Raw genomic sequence first — 22564 nt, 5'->3', positions numbered from 1 at the left:
ATACGTTCTTGTGGAAATGGATGCAGATAGAGAACTTTGTATGTCAAAAGCATTTAAATCAATTAGGGAAAGCCAACAAAAGGAATAGAGTAGGGATTTTGTATGACTGGTGAAAGTCAAGAGTCCTGTGCTTAAAACACGAACTCCCATTTGGTGCCTGAGGCAAATTCAGCACCCGGGGCAGTCCCAGCTGGCACGGTGACACAGGGCTGGCTCCCTGAAGGCAGCAGACAAGAAGGGAGCAGCCCGAGCCTACCAGCATGGGGGATAACAAGATGCCAAAAGGGTGATCACTGGGACAAGGGTCCCTGTCCCAGGCACCCAGCCAGTGAACACTCTGGGTGAGGTAGCCTGACCTTGTCTGCTGGTGAGGGACACCAGCCTCACTGGGGGATGAGCCATGGACTCACCTGATCAACTGTGGGGCTCAGGACACTCACCTGGGAACGGGGAACCCAATACTTCGGGGAGCTCAGGCATAAATCAGAGCACTGGTAAGCTGCCTGGTGGTCCCAGATGTTCCTGATGGCTCTCAGAGCCCTCTCTGACCCCCTTTGTGAGGGAATGGATGTGCACACAACTGCTCCTCACAGCTGTTGGTGCCTACATATGTAAATAAACATTTTCTGCTCTGCATTCAGTGTTTTAAATGAAGTACATCTGGAGAGGATCAATACAGGTGGCAAGCAGTTTGCCACAGGGAATGCTCTCCAGTCAGAAGGGATAACCCATGGGGTGAGACTTGTTCTCCTCCAAACTGTTGTTTTAATCATAGGTGTTTTGGCTTATTTTGCAAGACTATTTCTGTTCAGCTTTTTCTGATGTCATTAAAACTCAACTCAGCATCAGTATTTGGCTCTGTAAATAAACCTGAGGCTAGGCTAGGAGCAATGCTAGCTTCTATCATCGGAGATTCTGGCATATATTCTTTCATATTCTCTCTCCTTTTTTTTTTACCCCCTTCTGACTCTTTTTTCTGGAAGTATTTCTTTATTTTAAGCAACTGTATGTAATATCAGAGAAGACAGAGTGCAATGCAGTGTCTTTGTAGCACTTTGCCTAATGTCCCAGGTATAATCAATGGAGACAATCTCAAGCACTGGAGAGTTTAGGGAAGGGTCAGATTCATATCAGGAAAAATTTAAATACTTTTGCTTTCTAAAATGTTTTTAAAGATACATGTAGTTTGGCCAAAATCTTATTATGGATAGATGTTTTCCAACAGCATCAGAATATGCTCTGTGCCTGGTGTTTTTCTCTTCATTATCATGTAAGCTGGGCTTTATAGACTACCTTTCATCAGATCATTTCAAAGCAACATCTGTTGGTTTCAAGGTTAAGCTTGCTGTTACAATAAAGTACTGCTAGAATGTTGTTTCTCTGTAGAAATACCTTGGCTGAGGTCCACTTTATGCACAAATGATTGTCTCACAATACTGCATAGAAAATAGAAAATATAAGCTAAATTACAAGGATATTTGTTTGCAGCAATCAGTTTTGTTTACAATAGCATCAGCTTGAGAGCACTGGAAGACCCTGTCTTCACACTATTTTTTGAGGATGTGTTCATGAAACACAAGAAATGTGTTGATCCTCACATTCACACTTCCACAGTCAAAATGCCAAGAGATCCCTCCACTGGAGTGACTGCCAGTGCCAAGGATAGGCAGGGCTGGATGCAGTCAGGACATAGCCATTGCTTGTAGGGGATCCCCATCACTGTGCCACCCTGAAATTGGTGTGGATGGATTAGCATGGATCCATTCCAGGGACAGAGCCTCAGTTGGGGCATGACTGGCTCAGTTGGTAAGTAAACAAAAGTAGTTTTGCTGCATTTATGGTGGTTATTTTCTTTCTGCTAAATGTAATAAACTAGAGATGGGGCAGACTCCTGGCAATTTTTCTTGTTACCAATCTACCTGGCTTTTTACACATAAAGCTGCCATTTATTGCACCTAAGCTGTTGATTAGATCAGCTTGTGTGGGTAGTGATGCTAGTGAATTAGGCAGCTACACAGGCATTTTCACTTCTGCAGTGGAGTTTGGGTCGATAGACAGAACCCCAACCTCTGAGTGGGGAGGATTAATGTTTGTACCAAACAGCTCCAGCAGGATCACAGGTCTCAAAAATTCTCCTTAGCAAACAGAAGTTTCATTAGAGGTTAGAAATATAAATTGGTGAAGTGACAGATCCTATGACATGATGGAAGCTCAATTATAAGTGGATAACATAATATAACAAGTGCAGATGAAATCCTATTAAGGTCTGAAAATCCAATATCTCATCTTCCTGACTTTTAATTGATCTTTACACATATTGTCATTACAGTCAAATATTTGAAATGATTCCTGTACACATAAACAAATGTAAGCACATTAACTCTGTTAATAATTTTAACAAGTAATTTGTATTTCCCATTAGAGTATCTTACAGTTTGCTTTACTATAATTAAAGATATCATCAGTGATAAGCTTTAATGTGTTATTTAAACTCCGCTTGTTTATAAGATTTGCTTTTATCATTAACTGCAGGTTGATAAGATCCACATCTTAATGAAGACACTCTCATTAAGAAATTAGATTTTATGTCTAAAGCAAATAGGATGTTCAGGTAGACAAGGACTGCTGATTTTTTCATAAATCCTAAATATAGACCTTTCTTCCTAAGGCAGATTTGTGATAAGTCAAGCAAGTTCATTAAACCATGGCTTTTAGCCTGTTTTAGCAGAGAAGCAACACCTCTGCTAAACAGCATATCCTTCACTTGACAAAAAATTGCGTATGTCTGCGGTGTCAGAGTACTGATGGGCAAAAGAAATCCTGCACATGAAGACAGTTATGGGCTCTTGCTCTGGAGCAAGGTCAGGCCACTTTGCTTTTGACTGGGATCAAAAGCCTTAAAGAATGGAAATGTTTTTGCCTGTGTTTCCCAAAGCCCAGAGAGCAGAGGCTTTCAGGGACCAAGCTAGAGGAATAAGGTATACATTTGGGACACTGATTAAATCCCTTGTAAATATTTTGCTTCTTATGCACTTCCAAATCAGGTACAAAACCCCCCTCCTTTATTCTTGACTAACACAATGGGAATAAAGAGACTATTTGCTTGTGCCCCTGCTCTGTCTTGTATAATCATTATGTCTCTCAACAGCAGTGCTCTGAAACTGCTGCTCAGAGACGATTTCTTTTATGTTATTTGCCAAGAAGAGAAAGAGAAGTAATATGTATGTTTCCAGCTTGAGGTTTGAGCTATTTACTTGTGGTAAAAATGTGACTTTTGGGAGACTTTCTTTAGATATACCCAACACTGCCACTTTGTAAACAAAAACAACTTTTGTCACCAGCTATGACTAATCCATTACTTTAGTTCAGCAAGTAGAATATATGTTCAAATCATAACCAAAGAGATGAAATTATCTTGCAAGGTTGAAAAACAGACAGGTGCCTTAGCTTTTTTTTGTTGTTGTTCCTAAGGTTATAAGACATTTAGATAGAGGTAAATAAATGTCTTCGTGAATAAATTAGCAGAGTAGGTGGAAGGGAAAGTAATTTTCCTTAGTTTATTTTTCACTTATGGTTTGTTTAGAGGGCTTTATTTTTGTCCTTGGATTTATTTTAAGGAATGAAGCACTTATTCCCTCAGAACCTGCTGCTTTACTATTCTTATTTTTGTGTAGAGAGGAGATCATTTGGACCTTAAGTAAAATTAGAATCTCTTCTTCCCATGGAATGATATCAAACACTTTGCTAGCGAGAACCGGCATTTAGTAAAAACTTTTTCTTGCAATTATTTTCATGGAACTTTCAAGATTCCTCAAGGAGATGAAAAGAGTCTACAAAGACATAGCTGGCAAGTAATAGACTGATGCCCTTCCATTCCACCCAGCAATCAGAACAGCAAAATCATGTGTATCTTCCTTCTCCTCTGTAACTTACATTTTCTAAATTATCGAGAGCACAGTGGATTCAACTATAATGTTAACTGAGAACTGTTTAACTATTTATGTTACTATAATTTTGTATTGATTTTATGTAAACTTTTAACCAAACACAGATTGCATTGCTTAAAGAAGACTTTTGGGAGTTCCTAATAAATTGCCTTTCCGATCTTTAATGGAGCATTAGTAATTATTGGATACAACATGATTTAAAGTCATTTAGAAACCACATAACAGTAGCTAGATAGAGTACATTTCTGTTTTGCTAACAAGTTGTGTTAGATGCAATTTATGTCTGACAAGAAATACTAGAAAAAATACTGGCAAAAAATTTATCTTGATTGTAAAACTCTGTGTGTCCTTCATGATATCTCATATGCTAGATAGTATTTTCATCACTAAAAATTACTGTAGTGATTTACGCATTTCTACAGGAAAAACAAACAGCAGAAGTAGCACAACAGAAGATTGCAGGATTAACTCACATCTGAATTCAACAAAATCTTAGCCACGGAAAAGTAACCAGGTCCAGAACAGGTAAGAAAATAAATGAATAAAAACACAGTCCTGCTTGCAGCAGTCAAAATATAACAATTTGCCCACAGAAAGATGAAAACAGAGAGATAAGTGATTTTTCTTATGATAGAATTTCTGGTGATGACCAGATCTTTAGGCTTTCCCTTCAGTTGTTGGTTAACAGCCAAGAAACCCAAAGAACACCAATGGCTAACAAGGATCTTTGGGTGACTGGAAGCAGCCGTGATGCAGCAACTGGACAAAATTCATTGTAGTGGGACATACGAATGGCCTGGCAACTCTTTGGTGTCTTACCTACTTTCCAGACCTGATAACACCTCTGATACTTGCTTTAGAGACAAAACACTTGCGAAGTTTTTCCATAGCCCTCCTGTTGGTCATCTGGCACAGCTCATTTAAGTGGGCTGATTGGGCAGTGAAGGATTGAGGACGACCTGAGAAGAGAATTCACTTCTCTGTATTGCCATTGCTTTTTCTTTTGCTGCTGATAACCCCCATAGCTCCAGCAGCTGGAACCAAAGGTAAGGACTTTTCATTAGGCACTCTATAGCCATGGCCAAAGGCCCCATCATATCCAAACTGCACACAGATCTAAGAGAAAACTTCCTACCCCTTGTCCTCAGCATGCTAAGGATGCTATAGCTGTCAGTTCGTGCCTCTGTCTCTATCACAGCTCACTATATCCACAGCCTGCTCACAGTGTTCACTGTTCCTGTTCCTTCTTGCTCCTTTTTTCACTGCTCATCCCCACCTGGCCCTGAAGCCCCCACCCATGTCCCACCCAGATGCCAATCCCCCATGTCTCTGCCTCCCACCCCGGCCTTTTGGGCATCCAGTTCCCACCAGTACACATATTTCTCCATTCAATATCTGAATCACCTCTTCAGTCTCCTTTCCCCATTAGCTGCTTCCACTTTGGCTGTTACTGCCACTCAATTCTCTTTCATATTTTCACTCTGTCCACAGCAAACACTGCCCAGGTCTGCAATAAATTTCAGCTAACCCATTTCTTGTTCTTCCCATCAATCTACCCTGATGCCTTTTATCAGTTTTGTCCCCAGGGAATTATTTGCCCTTTACTTGGCCCCTATAAAACTGCTGAAGTAACTGTATTCCTATCATGTCTACCCATCTATCTTCGGCATTTATGGTCCTCAGGTCATTACAGAACATAGGTACTGCTACCTTTCCTGAGATCATCAATTACCATTGGAGCCACTTCTTTAAAACTCAATCCATTAATTAGATATTCTCGCTAGTAGTCTCACCCCTTCCTTACTAGCTCATATATACATTTCAATACCTTTGCCAACCTATGAACAAAGAAATAGCTGACAGGACTTGTATTTGTAGGTACTTTTTGCCAGATAGAGCTGTTGTTACTTCCATGAGTAACAACACTCCTCTCCGCCCTTGCAGATTGCCAGATGCCACAGCCTGGGGCACGGCCCAGAAAAGTTCCTTTGTTGACTTGAGTGGTCAACAAATAGGGTCTGCTGCCTTATTTCTTTTTCTGTAAGAGCAAACAAGAGCAACGAAACCAAACCAACATTTTTAAGATTGAGGAGAGGGATTTTTTTATCCGCTCATTTCATGGTGTACCGTGATTCATGGAGATCATGGGTGGGACTCTAGAAAGCAGAAAGCCCACAAATATTCTGTACAGCACTCACTGGTGGAAAGAAATGCAAATGTTCACAGCCAGCAAGCAGCCAGCTTACCTCATCCATTACCTCAATTGGCGTATTCTCATGTGTACAGGAACCTTCTTGGGTAGATCTAAAATGAGACAGTGATTGATTATGGAAGGAACTGTTATGTAACTTAAACATTATCTCCATTTCTGCAACCCTAATCACAAAGTTCCAAATGCAGTCAAGTGACAAGCCAATTTAAAAACAATTTGACTCCCAAGAAAATCACAACAGGGAAACTTTAAACTGAGCAGGTATTGCAATGCAATTAGCACAGTTAACCCCTTATCACAGCAGCAAATCAAGAATTTCCACCTCTCACTGTTTCTTTAAAATGTCTGCAATTGGGAAAGTGACTTCCGGCATGGAGGAGTTAACACTACAGCAATCTCTCCCTTACAGATTTTTAACAGTCACCAGGTGGCAAAATCTATTTATACACCATATGTTTGTAATAGGATCTCAATTTGTAAGATACAACATTAAATTTCTCAAATGAATATACTGAACAGAATAGCATGGCAACTGAAGCTGCAATATCATGATAAAATGTATTAAAATCAGTGTTAATATAATAATCAGCTGTGGTTTGTTCCATATGGCAATTTATGTTAACAATCAGCTAAACCCCATCTGCTTCTTTAAAAGCTGAATATAATAAAGGAAGAAAGGTCAAGATCATGAACTTCTGCCTCCAAGTCACACCATGTGTATGTAATAATGAATGTATAGCTCAGTGGTTCTCTATATGAGGTGTTTCAAAGAAAAAGGCAAGGGTTTTTCCTCCGTGTTATAAGTAGCTGTTTCCCAGAGAAACTAGCTCCCTATTTCCTAACTTATTAAAAGAGCCTTATGGAAGCGCATAGATGGCAGCAGAATGGCCAATGGCAGTGCAAAGAGCAGACCCAAATTTTTCCTGCACCGAAGACCCTGTCATCTCAAGGTATACCTGATTCTGCTGCTGTGACAAGACAAATGGTATATTCCACACATCTAACAGGTGTGCTGTGCTACCGTTCTGCTTGTACTGAAATGCGCTGACAGTACAGCAATGGGGAACATTTGTCTTTATAACAACTGACAAGATGCATGATTACAACTGTAAGGGTATCAGGGATAAAAAAAAAAGGCAGGCCCTCTCTGTGAGCTTAGTTATTAGTCACATGCTGAAATGCTGACCAAATCTAGGAGAACAGGAATTATTTGTAAAATTGCTCTCAAAGAATATTATCTTCTGCCCTGCTTCCAATAAACAGGCGAAACATATCTAAGCTGATCTAGATTTTTTTTTTTTTTTGGTGAGAATTTCTATCAGTTTGAACTTAGCCAAGTTCAAAATATTAATGTCCATCTGAAATTCATCACATCTGTGGGTATTTTTTTCAGCCCTTAAAAAAATCTATTACTATGATGGATTTTTTTCAGCACGAATGCTCAGAAGGGTTGCTACCTGTGAATTTGCCCAATGTGGGCAAAATATATATGTATGCTGTATTTCTTTTTGAAGAAAAAGCTCTCCTGGGATACCTTTGAAGGAAATAAAATTATCAAGCCCCATGTTCAAACAGAGGATCCTTACCTGGGCACTTACCTTACATCTTTTCTATCTTACGTCTTTTCCTGCACTGACATATGTAAAGGAAGTGTCTGGGTTGTCAGTTTTGTCACACAGGTGAGAAACAGCCTATCAAACACTTCTTATAGAGGCCTGCTGAATAGTATTCCTGAATTTTCCTTCCTAAAGTATGTGCATTTCCTTCCTAAAGTGTGTGCACCTTGCCTGGAAGTTAACCTGGAGTGTAATTTCTATGAACACATAGATCTGTAAATATAATTCTGCCATTGATGAACAGATGTATTGACCTCTGCAACACACAACAAATTCACCATGTAATCAGCTCTAGGTTTCCCATTTGAAGCCAGGAGTTGACATATGGAAGGGCAAGAGTTTGTGCAACCTGGGATACCCCTTCAGAGAACCAAAATAAAGAGGATTAGAAACATATTTTATGCATACCAACAACAATTTAAGCTTCATGAATTGCCTCCCAGGTCACAGTAAAGGCAAATGTGGGTTTTCTTCTACCTCTAAAAGTGTGGTTTTAGTTAAAGCTTTTCCACTCATGAGGAAATTACACCTATAGACCCACCAGCTAGTGTACAAACAGGAGATCCTCCTGTTCCTCCAAGGATGTGGGGTACGAAAGCATCAAAGGTCTCCTGCAAGATCTCCCCCAAGACTCCCACCAAGTGGGTGAATGTGCTCTCTGGACAGTGAAGACAGTCCCTGTAAACCACTTCAGCTGCTCTGACTTTATATAGCAGCAAACTGGATGTGGGAGCAGCAGCAATTCAAGGTAGAGGACAATGTGACATAACATGGATGTTATTTTCAAGGTGTTTTTCCTCCAGAAGGTGCTGGAAAAAGGGATAATGGAAAAAGAATATTCTGTCTTTTAAAAAACCTTCAAGTCCCAGCACCACTCAGAGCCCCACTCACACAAATTTGCTGGGTCTTCCTACTTGCCTTTCTTTTCTGTTACCTGTCCTACCTACAAGCTTCTTGACCAGATATTTTGTCCTTGCACCTGCCTGTGAAAGCTATCAGTAAATGTTTAACCAGGCAAACATGCAACTAATAAATAATAATCAATTTACAAGATAGGTCTTTAGACAAGTGGTAGAGTCCTTTCTCTCACAGACAGTTATTACCCCGGGAGAGCTGCTGTGGCCTCCTTACATATTCAGTCCTGCACTGCTCTGTTTTATTTATGATAAAGTAAAACAAAAATGAATTTAGAAGGAAATGATATCACTTCTATGCCATTAAAATTGAGACACAAACCACAGAAGCCAAGATATGCAAAGACACGACTGTCATTTTTCCTGACACCATGCAGTCTGACATAGTGTCAGACTTAACTTTGAATTTCCTGGCTTTGGTGGGTTCTTGTTCTAACCCCAAGATATCATTTAAATGCAGTTTGTCGTTTCTGAATAAAACTGTAACTCTTATATTATCAATAATAATAGGGTACCTTCTGCTCCTCAGGGGCAAACTCTCAAACAAATGGCTTGTGAATCAATAAATATGTTCTGTGCTGCAGCTGAATTTATTTATTCATGAGATGCTTATCTCTCTGTAAATTCCTTAGGAAAAATCCTTAATCCCACCATACTGAATTGACTATTTATCAGTTTTAAATTGGACCTTATTAATTTTGTTCCATGCTGGAAAACGTCTCTCGCAATCCATCTTCGGACAGAATTGAATTTCTTTCTCTCTCCCTTTTCTCTCTCAGGGACAAAACCCAGTGGTTAAGAATGGGAAATAACAGATGGCAGCAATCTCCCATATACAAATCTTCTCTCTCTGAACGTCCTGCAAGCTCTCTTTGCAATGTACTTGCAGAAGCCTGTATGCCATGGCATAAGCACTGTCACATTTGGGTTCTCACTTACCGATGACAGGCTGAGCTGTTTCTTCTTTTGTTTTATTGCTGGCTCATTGGCAGCTGCTGTAAGTAGAGATCAGCTCCATCACAACCAAGCACAATTATATTTATGGGCTACAGAGGCACTTACAAACCCATAAGCATAACACTGAATTAAATGCCAAGGTTGTGATGTAGGTTTTACCTACTGACTGTGGCAGGAGATGTCTTCTCAAGATCTAGGAGCTAAGAAAACAATGTTCTGCTGTGGGCTCATTTGAATAATCTCACCACTCATTAAATACAGCTGCAAGGCAAGGAATGACAGGGTTCAAAGGCAGACCAGGGGAATATATTAGTAACAAAATTATTGTCAGACCCTTTAGGTATGTTTCCTGATATTCCTCAGTGTAATTCCATAAATTACAATGGGAACAATTGTGTCATTTGCGAACACTTGAAAAGGTTAGCTGAAGATTCTGTGCTGATAGCCTTCATAGTCTATTTTTAGAAACACTGTTGCTAGACAATTTCAAAATATTGCATATTTTGATTAAAGATCAAAAGAGGGATTTGGTTTGGGCATTCATGGACTATTTCACGTTATGGGATTAGTGAGTGAGAAGTCCTAGACTGTGTTCTTTTCTATAAAACAGTTGTTGATATGATTTAAAATACATTGCCTAATCCCAGCATCTTTTAGAGGCTGCAGACTGCAGGAAAAAGACAGCATTCAGATATTCACACAAGGTTATGTTTTGCTTGTGTTTTTACGTACTATTATCATCCAGCTACTTTTCTAGCCAAATGACATCCACTGGCTCATCAGAAATGCGCCATTCTCCGCCTTTTTGGCCAAGGTTCCCCAATACACCTGTTAGGACAGGCAGCGAGCACAGCAATGGGGCAGCCTCTCTTGATTCAGCTCCTGTGATCAGAGGGTGCCAAAATGCTTCAGGGCTATCAAAGTGTCGATGTCTCCAGTGCAATTTTCATCTTTGCTAAATAAAATAAACTTTCCAATATGGCTCAGGAGATTGGAGTAGTGTCTTTTTTCTTCTCTGCAAATAAGAACTGCTGCCATCCTTTAATATTTATCAACCCGAATCCAGAGGGAAATATTCAGCTGCTCATTTTCCAGAATACGTGTTTTTTCTCACCCCAAAAAAAGCTCCTGGATTCTATGAGGCAAAGAAATTCAACTGCATTTGATTTGGGAGAAGGGGGATATTACAAGTGCTTGGAGGCCTATGTGGCAAGTGGCCCTATTTCAGATCTGCCACTGTAATCAGAAGCAGAGTGACTGGAAGGTGTTTTCCATGAAAAACCTCTCTGGAGCTAAATCCAGGGACTGGGGCATTGTTTGTGAAAACACTGTCATTTTTAAAGGAAATGTACTTGTTTACACATCATAAAAAATTTAAGAGGTACTTCTCCTTTAGGGACAAGTGTGAATGACTAGAGCTAAAGAAAGTTATTTTCTGGATCCTTCAAGTGAGAGGGAACACTGAAAAGAAAAGGACTGCAAGTGCTGCTTATGGAGTGTTTCGCCTTAAACTTTTGTAAAACAGGTAAGGGAAACGCTTCGTGTGGAAGAGATACAAGAGCTCCCAATTAGACCTTGGTTTGCGTAGCACTCAGGCACCTACTTATCTTTCAGCCTGTGAGCAGTAATGCTGATTCCCAAAGGACATGCTTACAGCTGAGCATAGTCTTCAGCCTGGACAGAGAGGAGGAGCTGGCACAGCGGCAGCGTGCCACGCCGTGCCTTGCTGCGTCTTCTGTGCCCCCAGCTCCCCTCCTTTTCTAGGCCAGAGAGCAAAGGACCTCTCCACGCAGCAGGGATTATTCTGTAGGAGAAATCAGTGGGCACACAAATGAAGTTTGATTATACTCACTGTTGCTTTAAGTCTTGTTTTGGCCCTGCAGATGCTTTGCTTAACCTTGCAAAAGTCATTCGCAGGCAAACTCACAGGCGAAAGTCCTTTGTTAACAGCAAGCCAACACCAGCTGCTTTTAGCCTTTCTGTATGGGAACAAATGTCAGGAAAAAGAAGGAAAGAGAATATGCTTTTATTTTTATTTCAAAAGGAATTAAAAGCCCTAGAAGTCATGGGCCTATCTCACTGCACAATTTAATTAGACTATTTTTCAGTGGTTTGTTTAGTTCTCTTATTCATATTTAATGTGGCTGCAAACAGCAAGCAAGGAGTTTGGTTCAGCAGCGTAATGATGCATTATGCTAGCCACTAAACTCGGGAGACTTTGTGATCCTGGCATTTATGGTCAGGTCAGCTCCTATTATTCAGTTTCTGGAGTCACATGTGGAGGATATTAGCATTTGTTCTTCCAGCAAGGGGAGGGAGAGCACACAGCCAGCAGGCCAATGGATGCTGTTGCTAGGCAGGAGCCAGAGTCCTGCGGTAGGGTCACGCTCGCTCCCCCGCACCGAGGCACCCAGTGTCACCGCAAATTACTGGACACGGACTGAAGAAAGCAGAACCATATTCTCTGGAAGGACAGAGGAAAAAGGGTGGACAGAAGAAATATGGTGTTAAGAGTAAATCTTTGCCATTACTCAGCACAAGGGGCCAAGCTCATGCTTGGCTTTTAGCATGGCTTGTTTTGCTGAGAGAACAAAGGGCACAGAAGGACAGAAAGAGCCGGTTGTGCCAGCGGCGCTGAACTGCTCATTACCCCCTTCAGCCACTTGGAGAAAATATTGAAACTGAAACATACACCCAATGTTCAGGTTTCCAATAAAAGAGAACTGCAGGTGGTGAGATTTGGAAATCCTTGCCCCAGTCATCCCACACCCCTATTAAATATGTCTGCTGCCCTGGAGTTTTTCTGAGCCCCAAGAGCTCTTCAGACACTGTGCTCTAGGGTAATAATTTCACTATCTGAGACAGAGAAAGCAGAGTTGCCTGGGGCATCTGCCAATAAGACAGGAACGTGACAAGCAGAATTTATGTTTTGGTTTTTGGGCCTTTCTTTTTAGTGACATTTTTTTAAGTCAAGCTTTGATAACCTAGCGGTAGTACTGATCAACTTAATTTTCTCAAGTTGGTCACATATTGCAATTTCTAGGGTACTTTTCTGTGAGTATATGTAAAAATTGTTGGATTTATTTTGACAGAAATAGATATTTTTAGGAATTTTTTGAGGATGTTTAACAAAAATGAAAACTGACTATGCTGTGGCACCTTTGTCTGAGTTTTAGAAAGTTAAAAGACCTATTGAGAGGTCTCAAATATTAATTCCCACTTCTAGCTAATGTAAGAAATACATTTGGAATAGGATAATAATAAGAAAAATAACTACCCACTTCTTATGCAGAAAAGTTTCAAAATCTTTTTCACAAGAAAGAAATAACTCAGAGAAAAAATAATATTCTAATCAAGTCTGAGATGTTATTGCAGTCATATCATACAGCAATGGTATAATGGATTATGAATGATGAATGAAGGCAATAAAATTAGATCATCTAAACCAGCTCACCATACACAGGACTTTCCAGCTAAAGCTGGTGTTGACATACTATACAGTCTCCACTGAGAAGAAGGCAAGCAGCTAAAGTCTACTGATGGTCTTGTGCTTTCAGAATTTTTTTGCATATCTGAAACAGAACTATCCTGGCTTTGAAATCAGTACATAAGAATAGAATGGGGAAAGAAATCCATGGAGGAAACTCAAGCTGAACCTGAATGCTATTTTAAGCAGAGGAAGGCAAAAGTGTCTGCATGGAATACAGACAAAGCTTCTGAAGAGGGCTGATTAATATCTTCCTGGTGCTTGAGAGCAGAATACACTAAACAGTCAGGTGAAGTCAGTAATTCCATAAAATAAACAGGATGCTACAAACAAAAGCAAAGCATATGGCAACTTCTGGGGTTGGAATACATGTTGCAATCAATTGGTTGATGCTGGCCTATGGTGTGCCTGGTGTGGGTTACAGACAAGGAAGCTGTAACTTGTGTTGGGTTTTGTTTCCTGCACTGTCTCCCTAAGAAAGAGCAGTGTTGAAAACACAGCCTTGCCCCAGCAGCAAAGAATAGAAAAGTGAAGGCCATTGACCATATAGAACTTTATCTTCTGATTAGACTGGCCAGTCAGACTTAGGAAAATGCACAGCAGAATTGCTGGATATGAATGTACCAGGATAACACCTACAATGTTTCATTTACATTGGTATGGCCTGTGTGGAGAGGATCATCAAGCAGAAAAGAGAGCTTAATTCAGACCTTATGGCTGCTTTAATATGACAGTGAAGAGAAAATTCTCAAGAGGGGCTCAGAAATTTATAAGGACTCTGCCTGAGAGTCAGAAAAACAATGACAATTATTCATGCCTTTCTGTCTGTATGCAGACTTTCCAAAACACCTGTTATTGAAACATGATCTTGACACCTGTGTATATAATTATGTCAAGTCCAGGGCAAAAGACTGGCATTTCACAAAGCTCCTTAGTCCATGCCATTATGAGCATATATAACATATAACAGCATATAACAGTAATGATAGTGAAAACAATGAAAAGAAATGCAGGGAATGCAGACAGACTATAAGTTGCAGACAGCATTTATATAGAAGGATCACTACATGGCTTTACAGTGGCTGTGGAACTCTTTGTAACTCTTTAGCAATATTAGCAGTGCTGAGTGAGATGATTTATGCTACACAGCTGAAATGATGGAAGTCTAGAGATGTGGTCTACAGTAAGCCAGGCTGGACTGCAGCCAGGATACTCCGTGAAGTAACACTACTGGAAGCTCATGAAAAGCAATCTTGGGATCTTTAATGACTGCAGAGGAGCAAGCTAACTGCTTTGCAACTCATCTGAAAAGCAGTTCATCACCACAGTGGAGACATTCAGTCTTACAGCCAAGGCACTCTTGGGCATTTGGGAGATCTGGGTCTGACTCCCCACTCCGTGGAACAGAGGAGAAATAAATTCAGCTTTCCAGGACTCCACTCCTGCCATGACACACATGGCCCCAGTCAGCCACCATGCCTTCCAGCCTTTGCCTGCTTTGTCAAAAGAGCAGAAATTGGATGTGATGAGCTGTGCTTGTACACATCTATCCCTAAGCGACCCTTTCATTATTGGGAGTTGTTCCTGCTCTGGGGAACCACCTTCTTAGGCTGGGGCAATGTGGTGGCACTTTGCACCATGTCCTGTGTGTGTGGGAAACAGTAGGAAGTGAGAGGTACCTGAGGTGATAACCACAGGTCAAACCCTGATGAGGGAAGGGTCCTCCTGGGGGATGCTGGTGGCCTGCACCCATGGCTATCCCAGGGCCCCAAATGCCAGGCACGCCTCAGTAGAAGACCTGGGCTCCACGGCCATAGCTGAGGCTCAAAAGCAGAAGAGAGGCTCACCACTTCAATGCAAACATGAGAGGGATGAATATCACTATGAAAGAGAGCAGGGCTGAGGCCAAATACAAGTGACACTTGATGGGTCTGGTCTGGAAGCATGGGCAAAAGCTAAAGTAGCCAGATGGTAGAACAAGAGCTTATGAAGAATAAGTCAGAAATACTGAGGGACTTGCTGCTAGACATATTAATCTGGAATTAAATAATGTTATGTATTTCAAAGGAGGCATAATAAAATCCCCAGATACATTACTATAAATCATCTAATTTTAACCCCCTAAAATATTCATATTTCTAAAGTGGTCTGATAGTTAAGTCTAGAGATAGGGCATTCAAAGATTTAATTTAATTAGCTGTAGAATTATAGGCGTTTAGTATAAATCAGAAGAGGCAGCTGTAGTGGTTGCCTAAGAATAACATGTAAGACTTTAAGCTCATTCAGACTAAAATTTTCTAATCACAAACTGGCAGTAAGCTTTTGAAATAGGTGCTACTATATGAGCTGGGAAATAGAAGAAAACACTTCAGAATTAATCATATTAAACTCAGCAGATTAAGGAAAAGAAAATATAAAAAAGCAGGGACTATTAGGAAAACAAAAACACTAAAAAGAGTGGACCAGAAGGATGGAGAACTGTCCCGTGCTAATTCTTCATCAGTAGAAATGCAGTCAACCAAACTATTGCAATAGATTTGGATTACTGTGCTGAGATGAAACAGAGAAAATACATTTATCTGAGTTCTAATAATTATTATCTTTAACATAAAGGAAAAGTGATTGGGTTAATTCTAACAGCTGTTTGAAACCTTTGAATAAAGAAACTCTCAACCATCTACAGAAAACATATTCATAAGGTTAAATTGCCTGTAGTAGGTTGTTAGAGTAATGCAATAAATGAAATAAATGGTTATTTCTCCTTTACAATAAGAATAGCTGACAAATATGTCAATATTTCTCTCAATTTTTATGAGCAGATTAAATATTTAAGCTAGCCATTGAACATGGGAATCTGTACCTTTTCATTTGTGTAAAATGGTAAATTTGAAACAAAATTAGTCCATGCAAAAAACCACAAGCTAAAGGAACCAAAAACACGGTGTAAAACCAGACACTGCAGTTTTGAAAATAAACATTAAGTAAAGGAAAGTGCATGTGTTCAGACAGCATGGTGTGATAAGTTGCCAGATGGGAGCCCTTGAGGGCATAAGGGAAATGTCTTGGGATCTCACTTCCTCTGTGCCCAGGTGTATGGCTGTGAGCCGGTAAGAGTGAATTCAGCTTTTACAAGCCCTTTTAACATCCCTCTAGTAGTTTTCCCTGTTCTCCTGTGGTGGTTTTGGCTGGGCTAGAGTTAATTTTCTTCATAGTAGCTGGTATAGGGCTGTTTTGGATTTGTGCTGAAAGCAGTGTTGATGATAGAGAGATGCTTTAGTTACTGCTGAGCAGCTCTTCCACAGAGCCAAGGTCTTTTCTGCTTCTTGCAACAGCCCAGAGAGGGGGCTGGGGGTGTTCAAGAATTTGGGAGTGGGGCACAGCTGAAACAGCTGACCACACTGACTAAAGGGACATTCGAGACAGTATGCTGCCATGCTCAGTATGTAAATTTGGGAGAGGAAGAGGAAGGAGGGATGATGGTGTTGGTTAGAGCCTGTTGCCAATAGCACGCAGGCTGTGGGTTTGATCCCTGCATGGGCCATTCACTTAAGAGCTGGATTCAGTGATCTTTGCCGTCCCTTCCAACTCAGAGTATTCTGTGATTCTGTCCTCCCAAGGGATGGAGCCTGCTTTCCTGGAGATGGCTGAACACCTGTCTGCCCATGGTAAGAGGCAAAGGAATTTCTTGTTATGTTTTGCTTGCACATCCTTTTTTATTTTATTAACCTGTCTTTATCTCAACCCATGATGTTTTGCTACACCCTTTTGATTCTTTCCCCCATCTCACTGGAGTGGGGTAGGGAGTGAGTGGCTCTGTGGGGTATGGTTTAGGATGTGGTTAAACCACGACACTCGGAGTTCTCCCTTTTGGTAAGCATTCAAAGGAAATTTATGCATAGCATCAGAAAAATGACCAAAAAAAATTGAACAAATTGGTGGAATCTGGAGCAAGAGATATTTCAGAAAACTGGTCTTGGAGCAAGAACTATTTCAGAAAACTGGTCTAGGAGAGAAGAGGTGAATTCTGTGGGGCAGCAACTGTGAGACTCAACGGGATGAATGATCTCTGGGCCAGGAAGTTGTAGGCCTGTTTCCTTATACATTTTGTACACACAGGCAGGATACCTGTGGTCTCTAGAGGAAAGCTCACTGAAGACAGTGGTTGTGGTTGTGTGTCTAGAGTCCCTCTCAAGTCAATGGAGTGCTTATTCATAAGTACTCCAAGGGCAGCTTCTTTTTATCCCAATGTAGGTGACTGGAAAATAGGTCAGATTATTCACACTTTAAAAACTGCGTTTTTCATTCATGTGGTTGAAAGAGATCTGTCTGATACAGTCTATATGGATTTCCAAAATAATTCAAAACATTTCTTCCACAAAATTTCCTGAAGTATCTAAATGGGTGTGGGATAAAAAGTTGTTGCATGAATAAACAACTGATTAAACCATTGGAAGAAAGGCTAAGAGTAAATGGCCAATTTTCACAGTGGAGGGAGGTCACCAGTGGAGTCCTGCAGGGGCCATGCTGGAACTCATGCTGTTTAACATGTTCTTAAAATGCTGTGAAGCAGTGGCTGTGGAAGTGTGGGTGGTGAAGTAGCAAAGTTTGCTGAGAGTACTGGGTTGTTCAGGGTCAGAAAGTTGAAGACCAACAGTGGAAAAATGTATAAGGGCCCCTGAAAGCCGAATGACTGGGCATCATAACTCAGTGTAGAGAAAGATGCGATGAGGAAAAACTTCTGATACAAAATTGGGCAATTTTGTCTGATATTACCCTTTAGGACCAAGATCCTAGGCTTCTAGTGGATAAGCAGAGAATTCCTTGAAAATCTTAGCAAGAAGGAATTACGATCAAAAAACCAAATTGCCAGGATAAAGGACTATGAGGATAAAGGACACAGATCAAACCAGGAAACAACATGAAGCTTTGAAAAGCAATGACTGAGAGAGGCAGAAGGTTATGAAATTGTGAAGGGCAGGGTTAGACCGTTCCAGAAAGACTTTCTCTCTGTTCCTGTACAAGAACAAAAAAGCACCAATAGTCATTCAGAGATAGCATGTTCATAAAAACAAAATTAAAGCAAGTTGTTTTTCACACAGCTTATATTTCAGCTGTGGAATTTCTTGCTTCAGATTGCTGGGGGTTTGCTTAAGTGCTTGCAGAGATCCAAAAAGCAACCTGTCCAAGGAAGAGAATACCTTTCTTTCTAGGATAATTAATTGCAAAATAAATGAATAGTAAAACTGTCCCAAAATCCCGAATGTATTGCTTCATGAAACCACTGACCTGCAACTTGTAGAATGCTTGGAGAATACTTTAGTAGTATCATAGATAGCCAATAGCTTTTCAAACTCACCCTTTGGCATCTGCTGTCAGCTACTGCCCACAGAAAGACACTGGGCTGGATAGATCTTTTTCTCAACTCAGTCTGGTTGCTCTTATATTGTATAATGTGAATAAAGCGACATTCTTGACAAAACTTTGTCTTTTGTACCACAGTGACTTCCATGCTCAGTGTTAGAATTATAAAAATACACCTCAAATGTGAAATGGAAAACTAAGTAATTTCTAAGAAGGACAAAATGCAGAATGGAACAAAATGAAGCAAAAAGCCAAAGAAAAGTATTTGAAAGAACAAGCACACACACACACACACACACACACACACACACTGCTGTAATAGTTACCAGATCTGCAAAACACAGGAGTTGGAAAACAGAGAAACTAGGATTGACAATGCAGTGAGTCCTTTAAAAGAAATAATAAGCTCACAGTGGGCTGCACAGAAACTAGTTCCCTTGACTACCAGAGACTTTTAGAATGGAAATAAACCCAGAGGTGACTTAGAGAAAGAGCTAGTGCAGAAAGAGGGGAAAACAGAGACTCCAATTAAAATGCACCAAGAGGCTGAAAAGATTCATGAGGACACCTCAGATGATGTTATGCAAAAGACTGGGCAAGGAGTAGACTTCATTGGGCCAGCGTGAATGCACAGAGCGTAAAAATGGTAAAAAAATCATTGCCACTGTGCAAAGTACCAGAGATAGAAACGCTGGGAGGCTGTGACCATTTGTGATGCACCCAGCAGAGCTTGACAGCAACTGGCAACTGATGTATTTAAACATGGAGGAAACCACCACCTGCTGATAATTGATTATTACAGTTGTTCTTTTGAAGCTAACAAAAGTAAAAAACACATTATCCAGCACTCTGGTGAATCACACCGAGGTAGTTGTCATCGAACACTGCATTTGCAATGAGTTCATTTGAGATAACGGGTCACCATACACATTGGAGGAATTTTTAAGGTTTTTAAAGTACCAGGGTTTCAGATGCAGCTGGTAGTTCTTATTGCTGATAGTTTTATGGGCTGGTCAACATTATTAATAGCCAAAAAGATATTAGTTCAGAGAAGATCTTCCTTGAGGTCTACTGACAAGCCCCTGTGGAATCAAATGCTTTACTGGCTGGGATGCTAATAAGCTGAAAGCTTTACTCCTAAGTCCCATGGTATGTTCCTTCTACAGCCCAGAGCTGCAGAAAACAGCCAAGGAGCATAGATGGGAGCAGATTGGGAAAGAAGAGAGCAAGGCTAGCATGATCATTCGAGAAACTACAACACAGTTCTAGGTAACTCAGAGATAATGGCATGGCTGGTGTTATCCTTGTGTGGAAACAGCCTTTGTGGAAAAAAACACTTTCTCTGCAATACAGGTAGAAAATGGAGAGAAACGAGATTAACCTCAGGTGTTAGAAGACAGCCCTGACCACACAACTGCTCTTCTGCTCTGATAAAAATCTTATTCTTGATCCTCAAACAGCATCTGAAAAAGTCAACAGCCACAATCTCGCCATGGCTTTAAAGCCACCCACTGCGCAGAAGGGAAATGACTCATTGCTGAGCATCAAGTGATACAAGTGAACTACACTGTGTCACTCAAAAAGTTCCAGCCCAAAGATCTGACATTTTTATATTGTGATTACACAGAAACATTGGTAAGAGCATTTCCAGTTTTATGTCATTTTCATGCATCATTAGATAACTGGTGCAACATCATTTGGAGAAAACCTCTTGAAATTACTCCAGGAGATTGTTTTCTGCTCACTCAATCAGCAAGGGTGCTGAGTTCAGATGCTGAGAGCAAAGCCTGTTTTTGAAAGCCCAAATTAAAAAAAACTGTTTACGTTTCCATGCGTGGACTGTCATTCAAGTGAGCAGTCAGAATAATGCAAACTATAGGTCAAATAACAAAAATGAAAATAAATATGAAAAGGTACACTCAAATCAGAAATTCACAGCTGTGCTGTGGAAGGGTTGGGGAAGATTTGTGTTGCTGAGCTGTATCTCCTTCATCTCACAGAGGGAGAGGAAAGCCTGTGATCCCAAAGCCATGCCATAGATTTTACCTCACATATGCACTGCCTCTACTAAGAATTCATTTAAAGTAAGAGCATTGAATGTTACAAAGCAATGCATTCAGGTAGGAAGGTGATTACAGTACCCTGTAAAATGGTTTACTTAAAGAATAGGCCCCTTATATTGCAGGATCAGGTCCCTTTCCATACCCTTAACACTGTCTTTGGGAGCAACCTGGCTGATAAAGCACTTGGTATATGAGCTGAATGGCTCTTTTGATTCCCCTGTCTCAGCTAAATATCCACTGAACACAGTAGAAGCTTAGACATTCAGAGCAGAGGAAGACACTCAGGAAACCACCTAAACTCAGATGTCTTAAGCTGTCATGCATTATGACTTTTTCCTCTTTTCCTCTGTGGCTGCTCTTACCCTCTTGCCCTTATTTAGCATGATTAAAATGAGTAAAATTTTAATTCAGTTAAATTAGTGGAAATCAACTACTCACTTCTTTGTTGCACAATCTGTTTCCAGTTCCCTTTCCTCTGTCTGACTAGGTGAAAGCTGGGGATAGTTTCTTTTTTATGTTTGCCAGATTCTAGCATAATGGGAACCAGGAAGCAACTGGCTTTTTGGACTGTATCACAGTAAAATTTTATATTATTGGTCTTAAAGTACTGGTTACATGTTAGATCCTATGTGATGTCAAAACAAAAAACTTGCCTCTGCTTGTGTATGTGTATAATTGCAGTGTGACATTTTTACCTGACAAATATCAGACTGGATAATATGAAGCTGATCATATGTGTGTATACATATATATATATATATATATATATATATATATATATATATAAATGCAAGCACACCCTTATACATGCAAATTAATGAATTGTGACTGTGTTTATAAAATTTCTGTCCTTTTTAATTACAATTTCGTCATCCATATTTTACATAAACAGCTGCACTTACGTTAATTTTTGAGAATAGTATGGTCACTAAATTTTAATTTACAGCAATACATTTTCCTGTTGCTATTATCTTTTCCTAATAACCTGTTGTTCTCAATGCTTTTTTAGCCCTCAGGAACTTCAGTTTTCTATTCAAATATTGATGAAACTTAACCCTGGTTAGTTTTCACATCTGACAAGATCATAACTCGATGTGTACTATTATCCATTAAAAACCACTTAAGGCAATTGCTGTTACCATTGTAACATGATAAACCTGACAATAGACTGTTACTTCAAAAGAAAGAACCCAGTAATTTCATTTATTTTCTATTCCCCAAAACATCTGCAGTGACGTAAAAGAAATGTCAAGTTAAAAATAACAATTCACGGGTCGCGCCATCAACTGTGATTTCATTACATTATGTCTGAGCAGACTAAAGCTGCTCTGGCATTCAGACTTTAGGTGAGCTTGTAAATGAAGAAAAGCTTAATCTATTTCAGTTGAAGATTATCAATTATTCAAATACCTAGGCAGAGTCTTCATTTTCCCCACACTGCTAGGATGAGAGCGCAGTGTGGTCTGCACAGTGGGAGGCAGGTAAGCGCTGCTGAGCTCCGTTTGCAGCCTGAGCCTGCAGCCTCTGTGCCAGGCTGGGGTGGGATGCTGGGAGCCCGTGGCTACTGAAGGGCTGAGGATGGCTGGCTGGGGAAGCTGGACAGCAGCTCAGCACCAGCATTGTGCCCAGGGGCCTCCCTGCCTTTTGTCTGGGAGCGGTGCTGCACCTGCAGACATGCCTTACCTGTGCCTGCCAGAGCTCCCCTGGGAGGGTGTGCCTCAGTTCTGGGAGAGATGCTGCTTGAAAGAGAGATCTCCCAGGTCCCTTCTGAACACCTCTCCTCCTATGCTGAAAGTCAGTTATTACAAAGCATATGATTGCTTTTATGGTAAATAATAAGCAATTATTACTTTATCAGTTAGAAAATGAATTTATGAATACAAATTGAAGGAGCTGGAAATCTGACAAAAAACCAGCAGAGGAAAGTCCCTATAACATCTTAGCCCTTCAGTGCATTTATGGCAGTTACATTGCAGTATCTATGACTGACAGGGCCTGGTAAGCTCA

This window comes from Fringilla coelebs, assembly GCF_963513975.1.
Source record: "Fringilla coelebs genome assembly, chromosome: 5".
NCBI classification, from domain to species: domain Eukaryota; kingdom Metazoa; phylum Chordata; class Aves; order Passeriformes; family Fringillidae; genus Fringilla; species Fringilla coelebs.
This window is presented reverse-complemented; position numbering follows the sequence as displayed.